Genomic DNA, 12,649 nt, shown 5'->3' with positions numbered 1-12,649 from the left:
AGGCAGTGTTCCCCCCCACATTAGGCTGGCAGTGTTCTCCCACATTAGGCTGGCAGTGTTCCCCCACATTAGGTTGGCAGTGTTCCCCCACATTAGGTAGGCAGTGTTCCCCCACATTAGGCTGGCAGTGTTCCCCCCACATTAGGCTGGCAGTGTTCCCCCACATTAGGTTGGCAGTGTTCCCCCCCCCCCACATAAGTTAGGCAGTGTTCCCCCACATTAGGCTGGCAGTGTTCCTCCACATTAGGCTGGCAGTGTTCCCTACAGACATACAGCCTCCAGCCATATACAGTGTATGGCTGGAGGCTGTATGCCTGTGTACTGCCCCCCTTCAGTGCTCCGACCACCGCTCCTCCGGTCCGGCCATAGCATTAGTTCCCGGGACCGGAGAAGTGGTGGTCGGAACACCGAAGATGACGTCCCGCTGGTCACTTACCAAGCTGGCCAGTGCACCTCTTCCTCCTCCTCGATGCTCTGGTCTTCTGCGCCTCCGTTGCTATGGGCACACGCACGGGATGTCAGTGACGTCCCGGAGGGCCTTGCGTTTTTAAACTTAACGTGGGGCCGCAGAGTGTTAATGGGGGCATCCTGTGTCTGGAAAACATCTTTCGGGACACAGGAATGTCCTTAATAGTGATGGGGGGAATTGCCCCGTCGCTTCAGGGTGGGCAAGCACCGGCTCTGCTCGGGGCCCCAAGAAATTGCTTGGTTTGCCTGTCCTGTAGCGACGGGCCTGCGCCCCGGGTACCTTGCGATCCTCCTGTATAATGTATAGATGCGGCCGGCCGCTCTTCTCTGGTTCCAGCCAATCACAACTCTCCATGGAAAAAATGAATAGGTGTATATATACATCAGTGCAGGGGACCATAGAAGAGCAGCTGGCCACCCGCATCTATACATTATACAGGAGGATCACAGAGGGTGTCAGGAATGACACCCATTGTGATCTGTCCTTATCTGCAGGTACTACTACTCCCAACATGGAGCACACTCTGCTCCATGCTGGGAGCTGTAGTACCTGCATTAATAGACAGATCACAACAGGTGTCAGAAGTTACACTTGCTGCAATCTGTCTATTATTGCCGGCACTACAGCTCCCAGCATGGAGCAGAGTGTGCTCCATGTTGTGAGTAGTAGTACCTGCAGTTAAGGACAGATCACAGTGGGTGTCACTCCTAACTTGCGATCGTCCATAATATAGCAGAGATGCGGAGCGGCTCTCTACAGCACTCACATCTGTGCACTATACTGCGGCCAGGCCAGTGATATGAATAGAACATCACTCGTTCATATTTCCCGCTGAGAGCTGTGATTGTTCACATCACTGGCCGGAGTATACAGCAGAGATGCGAGCGCTGTATTGAGCCGCTCCACATCTCTGCTATATTATGGACGATCGCATCGAGTATCAGGAGTGGCACCCGGGGCGATCTGTCTATTAGTACAGGTACCACTGCTCCCATCATGGAACAGTCGGAGTAGTAGTACTAATAGTAGTACTAACTAAAAAATTGTAAAAATAGATTAAAATTGAATAAAAATGTTGTTATAAAAAAATAAACATTTTGTTAAATAAATATTTTCCCATCACTACTGCATCCTTTTATTTATTTATTTATTTTTTTTTTTTTTTTTTTTTTGGTACCCAACTAATTTTGAAAAAAACGCCAAAGGGGCCAAAAATGCAATTTCCACTCAAATGCAAAAACACCAGAATTAACGTCAGACACAGGAAATGGCACTGGCGCTTTTTTTGTGAAAAAGATGCAGGGAAAAAAAACAAGCGGAATCCTAGCCTTATAGTGGTTTGTTAAATGTTACACAGTTTCTTAAATCTACTAGTGATTGGTGTTATAGTTAATAGATATACAAATTCAGTTCAGATTTATTTGTAAAAAAAAAATGCTTCAGAATGGAAGAGTTAAAACTGGTCAAGTATAAGAGTGAGAAATCTTTGTTAAAGGATTTCTCGGCACCTCAGCTTTTCTGTTATATGAAAAGATTTTGACAAAGCCTCGCCACTAATGAACTTGATAAAAAATTCACTTCCCCTCCCCACAGCTTGAAGCCTTCTTATTAGATCCCTCATTCTAGACCCCTGTAAAATTAAACCCAGATTTTTTTCTTAAAACTTTTTATTCAAATGGTATGATCATAAGCTGCCATGAATGAATTCTCTTCTTTTAGGAGAAGCATCAGGTATCGGCGCTGAAATAAAAAAAAATAAGTTTTTACAGTTTATTGGAACATGCATGAGAGGTTGCACTTTCACTTCAGTGAATTTCTAATCCATGTTTCAATGGTCTTTGTGTTCTCTTCATCTGTATTCCTGTCTCATCTGATACCACTCTTTCATTACAGAATGTACCTTTTTAAACATGTTCATTTATTTTAACGCACACTCCGCCTTGCTTGTGCAATGATAATGCTGAATATATACAACTGAGGCATTATAAAGATAAGCTGCATACCGGTCAGCTATCACATTAAAACCACCTGTCTGTATTGTATGATTGTGTAGGCCACAGTCAGGCCACCAAACAGCTCTGACCCATTGAGGCATGGACTCCACAAGACCTCTTTTGGTGTCCTGCGGTATCTAGAACCAAGCTGTTAGCAGCAGATGCTTAAAGTCCTGCATGTTGCCAAGTTGGCCCCCCATGGATTGGATTTTTTTTTCAGCACATGCCATATATGAAAAAGTCAGCTGTCATGGATCCAAAGGGCACAGAGAAAATCCACAGATAAAAGTCCCGTCAGCTGGAGACCAGTGCACCAATGTGGCATGCTTGAGACAGAAACCGTGTTTACTATGGTACAGATGCCCGAACATGCATGAGCGCACATAAGACTTATAGAGAACACCATTTGTACCTGTAGAAAATGATAAATGTCTGAGGGACATACCCCTGCCAGCAGACAATTACAAAGAACCAGCCATACCTGTGTTGTCTCATCAGCAGGGAAATTCCTGGCTCCTGTGGGCTTTAACACCCAGTTCTCTAGATCAGTGCTGGGTACATTTGCTGCCTTGTACACAACGACTAAGCTATTGATTCTTCATTCCCTGGTCCTGCCTCCCATACCCATTTATTTAACCCCTGGAATGTGACCTTTAGCTATGCTTTCAAGCTTCCAAGACCTCAGATTTGGACAGAACTTGATTATTCTTTGCCTTTGCCGGTAATGTGTTCTGTACTCTATTGTTTGTTTATTTTCATTTGTTATTTTGATCGGTTTGTGTCACTGGGTTCCATTCTCGAATAAAGAAAAGGCCCAGCCATTAAAGGAGTAGTCCAGTAGTGAACAAGTGGTGAACAACTTATCCCCTATCCTAAGGATAGGGGATAAGTTGCAGATCGCGGGGGGTCCGACCGCTGGGGCCCCCCGCGATCTCCTGTACGGGGCCCCGGCAGCCCGCGCGAAAGGGGCGTGTCGACCCCCGCACGAAGCGGCGGCCGACACGCCCCCTCAATACAACTCTATGGCAGAGCCGGAGCGCTGCCTTCGGCAATCTCCGGCTCTACCATAGAGATGTATTGAGGGGGCGTGTCAGCCGCCGCTTCGTGTGGGGGTCGACACCCGACATCTGGCCGGAGAGCCTGGCCCTCGTACAGAGAGATCGCAGGGGGCCCCAGCGGTCGGACCCCCTGCGATCTCAAACTTATCCCCTATCCTTAGGATAGGGGATAAGTTTTTCACCACTGGACTACCCCTTTAAGGATTATTGTTTAGGTAGGTGGTATATTCACATAAATACCAGAACTCAAGATTTCCCTGCAGAAACTTGCTCATAGCATCACATCTTGCTTGGTTTGTCTTCCCATAGTGCATCATGGTATCATCTGTTTCCCAGGTAAGTATCCCCAAATACCTAACTTTTAACATGTTTTTAAACCTGCCAGCTTTCTGTAATAGCCAGCATTCACTTTTTCAGCAATTTGTACTACAATAGTTTCTGTGTAATCGACATAGATAAACTAAGCTTCTTTCCCCATTTCCCTATTGCTAGTTTAATGACTGTCCTTCCTTAGACCACTTATGGTAGGTACTGACCATTGAACACAAGAAACAGCCCATAAGACCTGCTGTTTGGAAGATGCTCTGACCCAGTCATCGACACTATTTGACCCTTGTCAAGATCAAAGAAAAATTCCAGAAAAGTCCTCAAGGTATATAAATTCAAAAAATCCACAAGATATGACCAATTGACCATAGAGATTATTTATTGTTAAATGAATAAAATAAAATGTAACATATAAGTTAAAATGGTGCTCTGACAGGGCCCTTGCCAGAAATACACATCATAGCATATAAGATAAATATAATATACCTAAAGAATATAAGAAATGGTCTGACCTAAATAAATATAATATACCTAAATCCATACGTGGTCAGACAATTTCTTATATTCTTTATGTATATTATATTTATTTATCTCATATGCTATGATGTCTGTTTCTGGCAAGGCCCTGTCAGAGCACCATTTGAACTTATATGTTAAATTTTATTTTATTAATTTAATAATAAATAATCTCTATGGTCAACTGGTCATATCTTGTACATTTTTAGAATTTATATACCTTAAGGACTGTTCTGCCATTTTACTTTTATTTCCATTTTTGGCACGACGGGTACTCGCAACACAGGTTACCTCGGTATATAATTTTATTTAGTGGTGTGAGCCTCTCACAATATTTACTCTATGTTACCTTGTCGAGATCACACAGATTCTTCTACTTGCTTATAACATTTCAGCTTGAAGAACTGACTATTCCCTTGCTGCCTAATGTATGATGTCCATTGACAGGTACCATTTATGTTACTCACTATTCCATGTACACAAGTTAGACATATGGCAGGTACATGCCATTTACTATTATTGTACATTGCTCTGGCAACCCTTTTTAGACATAATCATGTTAGAAACTTTTACTCCCATAAAAGGGGGTGTGGCTTGAGGAATGTGTGTTTTTCTTACAAGTTTACTAATGAAAAAATGTGTAATTCATGAGCAGAGGCCTAAATTTGCCATGCAGAATAGTAACGAACGCAAACATAATGGTAATATGCTTGTGAACTTACAGGGGTACTCTGCTGCTCAGACTTACATTGAGGCGGTGGGGTATGACGTCATGAGGGGGCGGGGTTATGACGTCATGAGTTTGTTTGTCAATTTGTTCCAAGCGCTGAGCAGCGGAGTACCCCTTTAAAATTTTACATGCTACAGAATCAGTCTAGGTAGCTACAATAGGGCTAATTGAAGGAGTCTAATTCAAGTTAGTCCTAGAGCTGTATAAACTTACACATGCATCACCTTCTTACATGGATAAGGACCAGAGGTAAGAAGCCATTCTTCTCTCTATTTGAGGGATTAGAAGACGATGAGGAGAGGAAGCAACAAGTGGAACATTAAAATAGACTTATTAGCTCTCCAGAAATGTATGATGGATTACTGAGAATTACTTGTCAGAACAGATTGGAGAGTAGCAGAGTGTGTACACACCCCACTGACAAAGGAAATGGTAAACAGCTAAATATCAAGTTATTCATAGGTTTCCAGGAGGAATAACAGAGTAATGAGTTTTAAGAAAACATTCCCCAGAGTTAACAAAAACAAACATTTGTTTTAGAGCACATGCATGTGTTTGGTTTGTTGCAATATTGTTATAGAAAATGGATGCAAATGTATTTTATTTGATACGTTGGTGATAAATCCCTATTACAGAGTGAGGGCAAAAATAACTTTGCAGTTTTTCGGTATTTAATAGCATAAAATGGTGGTGTGGGAATATTAATACATGTTACCATTAGCACACATTGTTGATTCATATACACAATACATTTTTTAATCTCCTCATTAAGATTCAGGTCATGGACTCACACTTTATTCAGTATGGAAAAGTCTCCATGATTGATGAGTTATTCACATAGAAACCAATTCAGTGCATTGTTTCCCTCTGTACTTTAGAATTCTTTGCAGTTTCAGTTGCCCTCCTTTTATCCTATGTTTAAAGACTAGAGGGAAGGTTCTGTCAGTTCTCTTATACATTCCTGTAGGATTTCAGTATTGTTCGGAATTGCCACCGGTTCACCCTAAAGTGCAAAACTAAATGAGTTTTTGAGGAACCAAAAGTTTGTACTAAATCTTGTTATTTTCTATGAAGAGTTAAGACATGTAGCAACAACTAAAAGAATAAATACATGAAAAAAATACATTAACCCCTTAAGGACGCAGGACGTAAATGTACGTCCTGGTGCGGTGATACTTAACGCACCAGGACGTACATTTACGTCCTGTGCATAACCGTGCGCGATGCCCGTGTCATGCGCGGCTGATCCCGGCTGCTAATCGCAGCCAGGGACCTGCCGGCAATTGCCGACGCCCGGGATCTCGCGGGTGTCCGCCATTAACCCCTCAGGTGCCGGGATCAATACAGATCCCGGCATCTGCGGCAGTACGCGATTTCAATGAATGATCGGATCGCCCGCAGCGCTGCTGCGGGGATCCGATCATTCAGAACGCCGCACGGAGGTCCCGTCACCTTCCTCTTTCCGGCTCCTGGCGTCTCCTGCTCTGGTCTGAGATCGAGCAGACCAGAGCAGAAGATCACCGATAACACTGATCTGCTCTATGTCCTATACATAGAACAGATCAGTATTAGCAATCATGGTATTGCTGTGAATAGTCCCCTATGGGGACTATTCAAGTGTAAAAAAAAAATGTAAAAGTAAAAGTGAAAAAAAAGTGAAAAATCCCCTCCCCCAATAAAAAAGTAAAACGTCAGTTTTTTCCTATTTTACCCCCAAAAAGCGTAAAAAAATAAATTTAATAGACATATTTGGTATCGACGCGTGTGTAAATGTCCGAACTATTAAAATAAAATGTTAATGATCCCGTACGGTGAACGGCGTGAACGTAAAAAAAAAATTCCAAAATTGCTACTTTTTTAATACATTTTATTAAAAACAAATTATAAAAAATGTATTAAAAGTTTTTTATATGCAAATGTTGTATAAAAAAAAAGTACAGATCATGGCACAAAAAAATTAGCCCTCATACTGCCGCTTATACGGAAAAATAAAAAAGTTAGAGGTCATCAAATTAAAGGGATTATAAACGTACTAATTTGGTTAAAAAGTTTGTGTTTTTTTTTTAAGCGCAACAATAATATAAAAGTATGTAATAATGGGTATCATTTTAATCGTATTGACCCTCAGAATAAAGAACACACATCATTTTTACCGTAAATTGTACGGCATGAAAACGAAACCTTCCAAAATTTGCAAAATTGCGTTTTTCTTTTTAATTTCCCCACAAAAATAGTGTTTTTTGATTGCACCATACATTTTATGATATAATGAGTTATGTCATTACAAAGGACAACTGGTCGCACAAAAAACAAGCCCTCATACTAGTCTGTGGATGAAAATATAAAAGAGTCCTTAAGGCCAAAATGGGCTGAGTCCTTAAGGGGTTAATTAATTGAAGACATTTTTAAGTTTACATTCACCTTTGTCTGTCACTTCACCTGACAAACAGTAATAGTGCCCCTCAACTCACATGGCAGTAGTGCTCCCTTTAAGCTACACAGTAAAAGTGCTCCCTTTGACCCCTCAGACCCCCTATTCTTCCCCACACAGTCTTGGCATCCCTTGTGCTTCTACACAAGAACACGGGATATATTGAGTGCTTGTTCATTTTGAATTCATTTGTTCAGGTTTTCAGGACTTTATTGACAGTACGTGTCCTGATACCTTCAAAAAGGTATTTCAAGGTATAATATGCCATGGCCATGAATTTTAACTGACCAAATGTAGTCTACTAGTTACTATGATTGGTATAGTAACTGATTGGTATAGTGCATTTTTATGGGACACAAATGTGTATGACTAGCATGCTTTGGTATCCCACCAATAGGATGTATAGATTTGGGTAATAGACCAACAAGTAGTAAACTACATTTAGTTCATGAAAGTCTTTAACTTCATTATGATAAAAACAAGCAATCTCAAGGTAGCATAGCGGGCTCAATGGTAGCGCTGAGACCAGATAAGAAGTTAAATGGATTTATTTCCCATAATGCAATACGTTTCACAGTCACTCGCTTCCTCAGGCATGCCTGAGGAAGTGGGTGACCGTGAAACGCGTTGCATTATGGGAAATAAATCCATTTAACTTCTTATCTGGTCTCAGCGCTTCCATTGATCCTGCTCTGCTACCTGGAGATTGCTTGTTTTTATCGTGATTCTATTTCAGCGGGACGAAGCTGCAGAGACCCTTTGATGATACGCCCTGTTCCATTGTTGTACTTGGTTGGAGTACAACTTCATGTGGTAAGCGCAATTCACACTTAGCGTTACCAACTCACCTTTGTGCTTTTTTTTATTTCAGTTTAACTTCATTATGGGTACCTTTTTATCCTGACAAATACCAGTGACAAAGCCCAGAAAAGTAATGTAAATGAAGCCGTTTTGTAACCTATCTATCCCAAATGTGTTACTTTATACACATTACTGTGCTGCACAGAAGCAGTGTTTAGCTGTTGTACATTCACTGAATGTATTGTGTGGGGTTGTCCCCAATAAAATAAAATGTTCTTGTAAATATTCACACAATTTTGCATATCTACAGTACAATGGTGGTATAAATCTGAGCTTCTCAACCTTTTCAAGGTGATTCCTTGACTGAAAAAAGCCTTTGCAGAAAAAAAAAGCCTTTGCAGCCAGGGATGTGCACAGACATTTTAGAGGGCAGGGGCTCAAGTAAAAAAAGAGGGCACTTCTCATCATTTAAAAAAACGTCTGCCAGACTTAAAGGGCTGCGGCCCAGGGACACAGTGGACTCCCGGCCAGGCCCCCTTGACATTCCTAGTCCCATAAAAGTGGTGCTTTTGTAAAATAAAGTCAAGAACAGTTTCTCTGAGGTCTGCCATGTGTATATACACTTTGGCTGTGCTGTCAGTCTTATTTACAGAAAACATGTGACAGCTGCCCTATAATATACTGTATTATAGAGGAGATTTATCAAAACCTGTGCAGAGAAAGAGCGGTGCAGTCGCCCATAGCAACCAATCAGATCACTGCTTTCATTTTGCAGAAGGCTTTTCCTCTGCAAAGGTTTTAATAAATCTCCCCCTATATGCCCGGTCTGAGCTCTATATGACAGAACGTGCACTGTACCGGCCTCACCCAGCCCCCATCCCCAATCACCCAGCACCCATCCCCAATCACCCAGCCCCCATCCCCAATCACCCATCCCCATTCACCCAGCACCAATCACACAGCACCCATCCCCAATCACCCATCACCCATCCCCAATCACCCAGCACCCACCTTATGCAGGAATCTCCACACAGCTCTGGTTCTTACACTGAAGAGATGGACACCACACTAATATATGCTTACATGCTGCAATATACAAGTTGGCAAAAAAAGAATTATAAATATACAAAGACGGCCAGGCATAGCACAACATACAGGATAGAGGCAGGGAAGCTCCGCCTCCATTGCACACAAGACTGAATTTGCATATTAGCAATGTGGGGCAATACCTAGAAAACGGCTGGTCCACATTTAGTAAGTATAACATTATCTTTCTCCTGTTCTCCTGCACTGTAACCTAGTGTATTGGGTTTAGTGCGAGTAAACAGCCTGTCAGTTTCCCTTTAATTATATACCTTACCCCCCTTAATGATCTATATACTGTGCCACCATTCATCTATTAATTCTCTATATACTGTGCCACCATTAATGAACTATATACTGTGCCACTATTATTTAACTATACTGTGCCACCAGTAACCCTTTAAGGACCCGGGCTTTATCCGTTTTTTCATTTTCAATTTTTCCTCCTTAACTTAAAAAATCATAACTCTTTCAAATAAAATTCTATGATTGCTTATTTTTTGCGTCACTAATTCTAATTTGTAATGACAGTCATTTTACCCAAAAATCTACGGTGAAACGGGAAAAAAATCAATGTGCGACAAAATTGATGAAAAAACACTATTTTATAAGCTTTGGGGGCTTCCGTTTTAATGCAGTACATTTTTCGGCAAAAATGACACCTTATCTTTATTCTGTAGGTCCATACAGTTAAAATGATCCCCTACTTACATAGGTTTGATTTTGTATCACTTCAGAAAAAAATCATGAATACATGCAGGAAAATATATACGTTTAAAATTGTCATTTTCTGAGCCCTATAACTTTTATTTTTCTGTGTTCAGTGCGCCATGATCTGAAGTTTTTAGCGGTACCATTTTTGTTCTGATCAGACTTTTTGATCACTTTTTATTCACTTTTTTGTTGTATAAAAAGTGATCAAAAGTGCGCTATTTTGGACTTTTGAATTTTTTTGCGCGTACGCCATTTAATGTGCGGTTTAAAAAGTGATATATTTTTATAATTCGGACATTTCCGCACGCGGCAATACCACATATGTTTATTTTTATTTACACTGTGTTTTTTTTATTCTTGGAAATGCTGGGTGATTTAAACCTTTATTAGGGGAAAGGATAATTGAAAGGGTTAATGATTTTTTTACACTTTTCTTATGCAATATTATAGCTCCTATAGGGGGGGCTATAACATTGCATGTACTGATCTTTTACACTGATTGATCCATTCCTATGGAGATGCATCAATCAGTGTTTTCGGCGATTGAATGCTCAAGCCTGGATCTCACGCTTGAAGCATTCATTTGGCGATCGGACAGCGCAGGAGAAGGTAAGAAGACCGCCTCCTGTGCTACAGCTGTTCGGGATGCCGCGACAATCCCGAACAGCTCCCTGAGCTAGCTGGGCACTTTTACTTTCGTTTTTAGCTAAAGGGTTAATAGCGCGCGGCACTCAGTGCCGCGCGCTATTAGCGGCAGGTCCCGGCTTCACTATGACGCCGGGCCCGCCGCAATATGATGTGGGGTCACCGTGTGACCCCGCGTTATATCGCAGGACCGGGACTCAGGGCGTAAGTTTACGCCCTGGGTCCTTAACAGGTTAAGGATCTATACACAGTGCCAGAATACATAAAAACACCTTAAGGTAGCACCTGTGAGGCCAGGCACCCATAATAGCCAACTCAGGTGGGGCTTGCAGCTTGCCTCCCTCCTCCCATTGCATGTGTGCGTAGTAACACTGGAGGGTATCTGGAAGGAAGTTGTGAGTCAGCCGAATGCTGCCGTAATTGCCCACTGGCCCCTGTTCTGTTTATCAAGCACAGGTAGGACTAGCGTTAGGTCTCGCACCAATTTGAGAAACCTTGGCGTTGGTGTGCGGGCTCTGGTGTGTCCTTCATATAAGGATACACTGGCGAATGTCTCAATTTTAACATCAGTGTTGAGGGATAGCCAATGTATTGTTTACATCTACCACAGTAGTGCACCCATATTCTTGTGTATATATATATATATATATATATATATATATATATACACACACACACACATCATACAGATACACTGACATACAATCACTCAATATATACACAGTCACTTACACCAAGGCCCCAGCCATCACTCTCTGCACAGGCATATACATAAAGATATACACACACACATATATACAATCACTCACATATATTTTCAGTTACTTACAGTAAGTAAGGGCTCCATCCCCCTCTGCACAGGCTGGAGTTTGTGTCCGGACATGCTGTGGGCGGGGCTTCTCTCTGCCTCCGATGCTCCTGTCTCCTCCGTGTGGAGAGAAGCAGAGAAATGGCAGATAATGACAGGGTGAGTGGCGCCCCCTTCCTGCAGGGAGGGCACAGCACCCTCCATTAAACCACATACAAATCTCCCCAGCAATGGATCCTTTTTACTTCACCTGTCACCCTGAGTCTGTAGCTCCTTTTGTGAGGGCACTAGAGGGGCAGGTGAGGAAAAGGGCAGGGGCTCCAGCCCCCTTTTACCCCTATGTGTGCACGTCCCTGTTTGCAGCCTATAACCACTGCTTTCAAATTTGTCTTGCCATCAATGTCTCACCAACAGCTAAAGAGCACTTCAGGTTAAGAAGCACTATCTAGAGTTTCAATACTGTTCATTTGGAATTTCACTTTTATTAGGAAGTGCACACTGTCTCTATAAGATTCAGCGTGTGCTTGAGCGCACACCCTAGAGGACATAGCAGGAGCTGTAGCAGGAAACACTGCAGAGCAACAAGACCAGGAAGCACAGCAGATCCAAGGCACAGAGGATGTCTCCTGACGCTGGTGTGGTAACGGGGTGTGATGAGGGCAGATTTTGTTACCCTAGGTGCAGATGGCATTAACCCCTTGTATTTGTGACGCCAGGGCGTAGTTTATCCTCGATCCCACGCGAAGGTATACCGCTAGATCCTGGGCTAGGCAAAGGGGCAATAATGACTCTGATGCCAAGTTACAGATAATGGTAGCTTTACTGAGGATAGACAGATGGTAAAGTATATACAGTTCAGCCAGGGCCCACAGAGGTGACCAGTGATTCAGAGACCTTAAGGGCGTGCTGGGACTTGTAGTAGGACTGGACAATTTAATGCAGGCCACGCTGACTTGACAGATGACAGGGACTGATTTGACTGAAGACTGAACACCTCCCGTACTGGGCCACCAAAAACTCCCCCTCTTAAATACAGTCGTCCTCTACACCCTGGAGGACGGATGACCAAAGTG

At 42.4% G+C, this 12,649-nt stretch overlaps 1 long non-coding RNA gene across 1 annotated transcript; it reads right to left on the bottom strand.

Moving 5' to 3' along the window:
- Positions 1–5,596: 5,596 nt before the first annotated feature.
- LOC130369084 (uncharacterized) lies at positions 5,597–11,874 on the bottom strand. Its single transcript, XR_008892663.1, has 3 exons — positions 11,598–11,874; positions 9,338–9,412; positions 5,597–6,097 (listed from the first exon to the last, which is right to left on the bottom strand). It is a non-coding gene; the product is annotated as an uncharacterized LOC130369084 (long non-coding RNA).
- Between the last annotated feature and the right edge of the window lie 775 nt (positions 11,875–12,649).

This window comes from Hyla sarda, chromosome 4 (assembly GCF_029499605.1).
Source record: "Hyla sarda isolate aHylSar1 chromosome 4, aHylSar1.hap1, whole genome shotgun sequence".
NCBI classification, from domain to species: domain Eukaryota; kingdom Metazoa; phylum Chordata; class Amphibia; order Anura; family Hylidae; genus Hyla; species Hyla sarda.
Note: the sequence above shows the minus strand (reverse complement) of the source record. Positions and strands in the feature narration are given on the sequence as shown.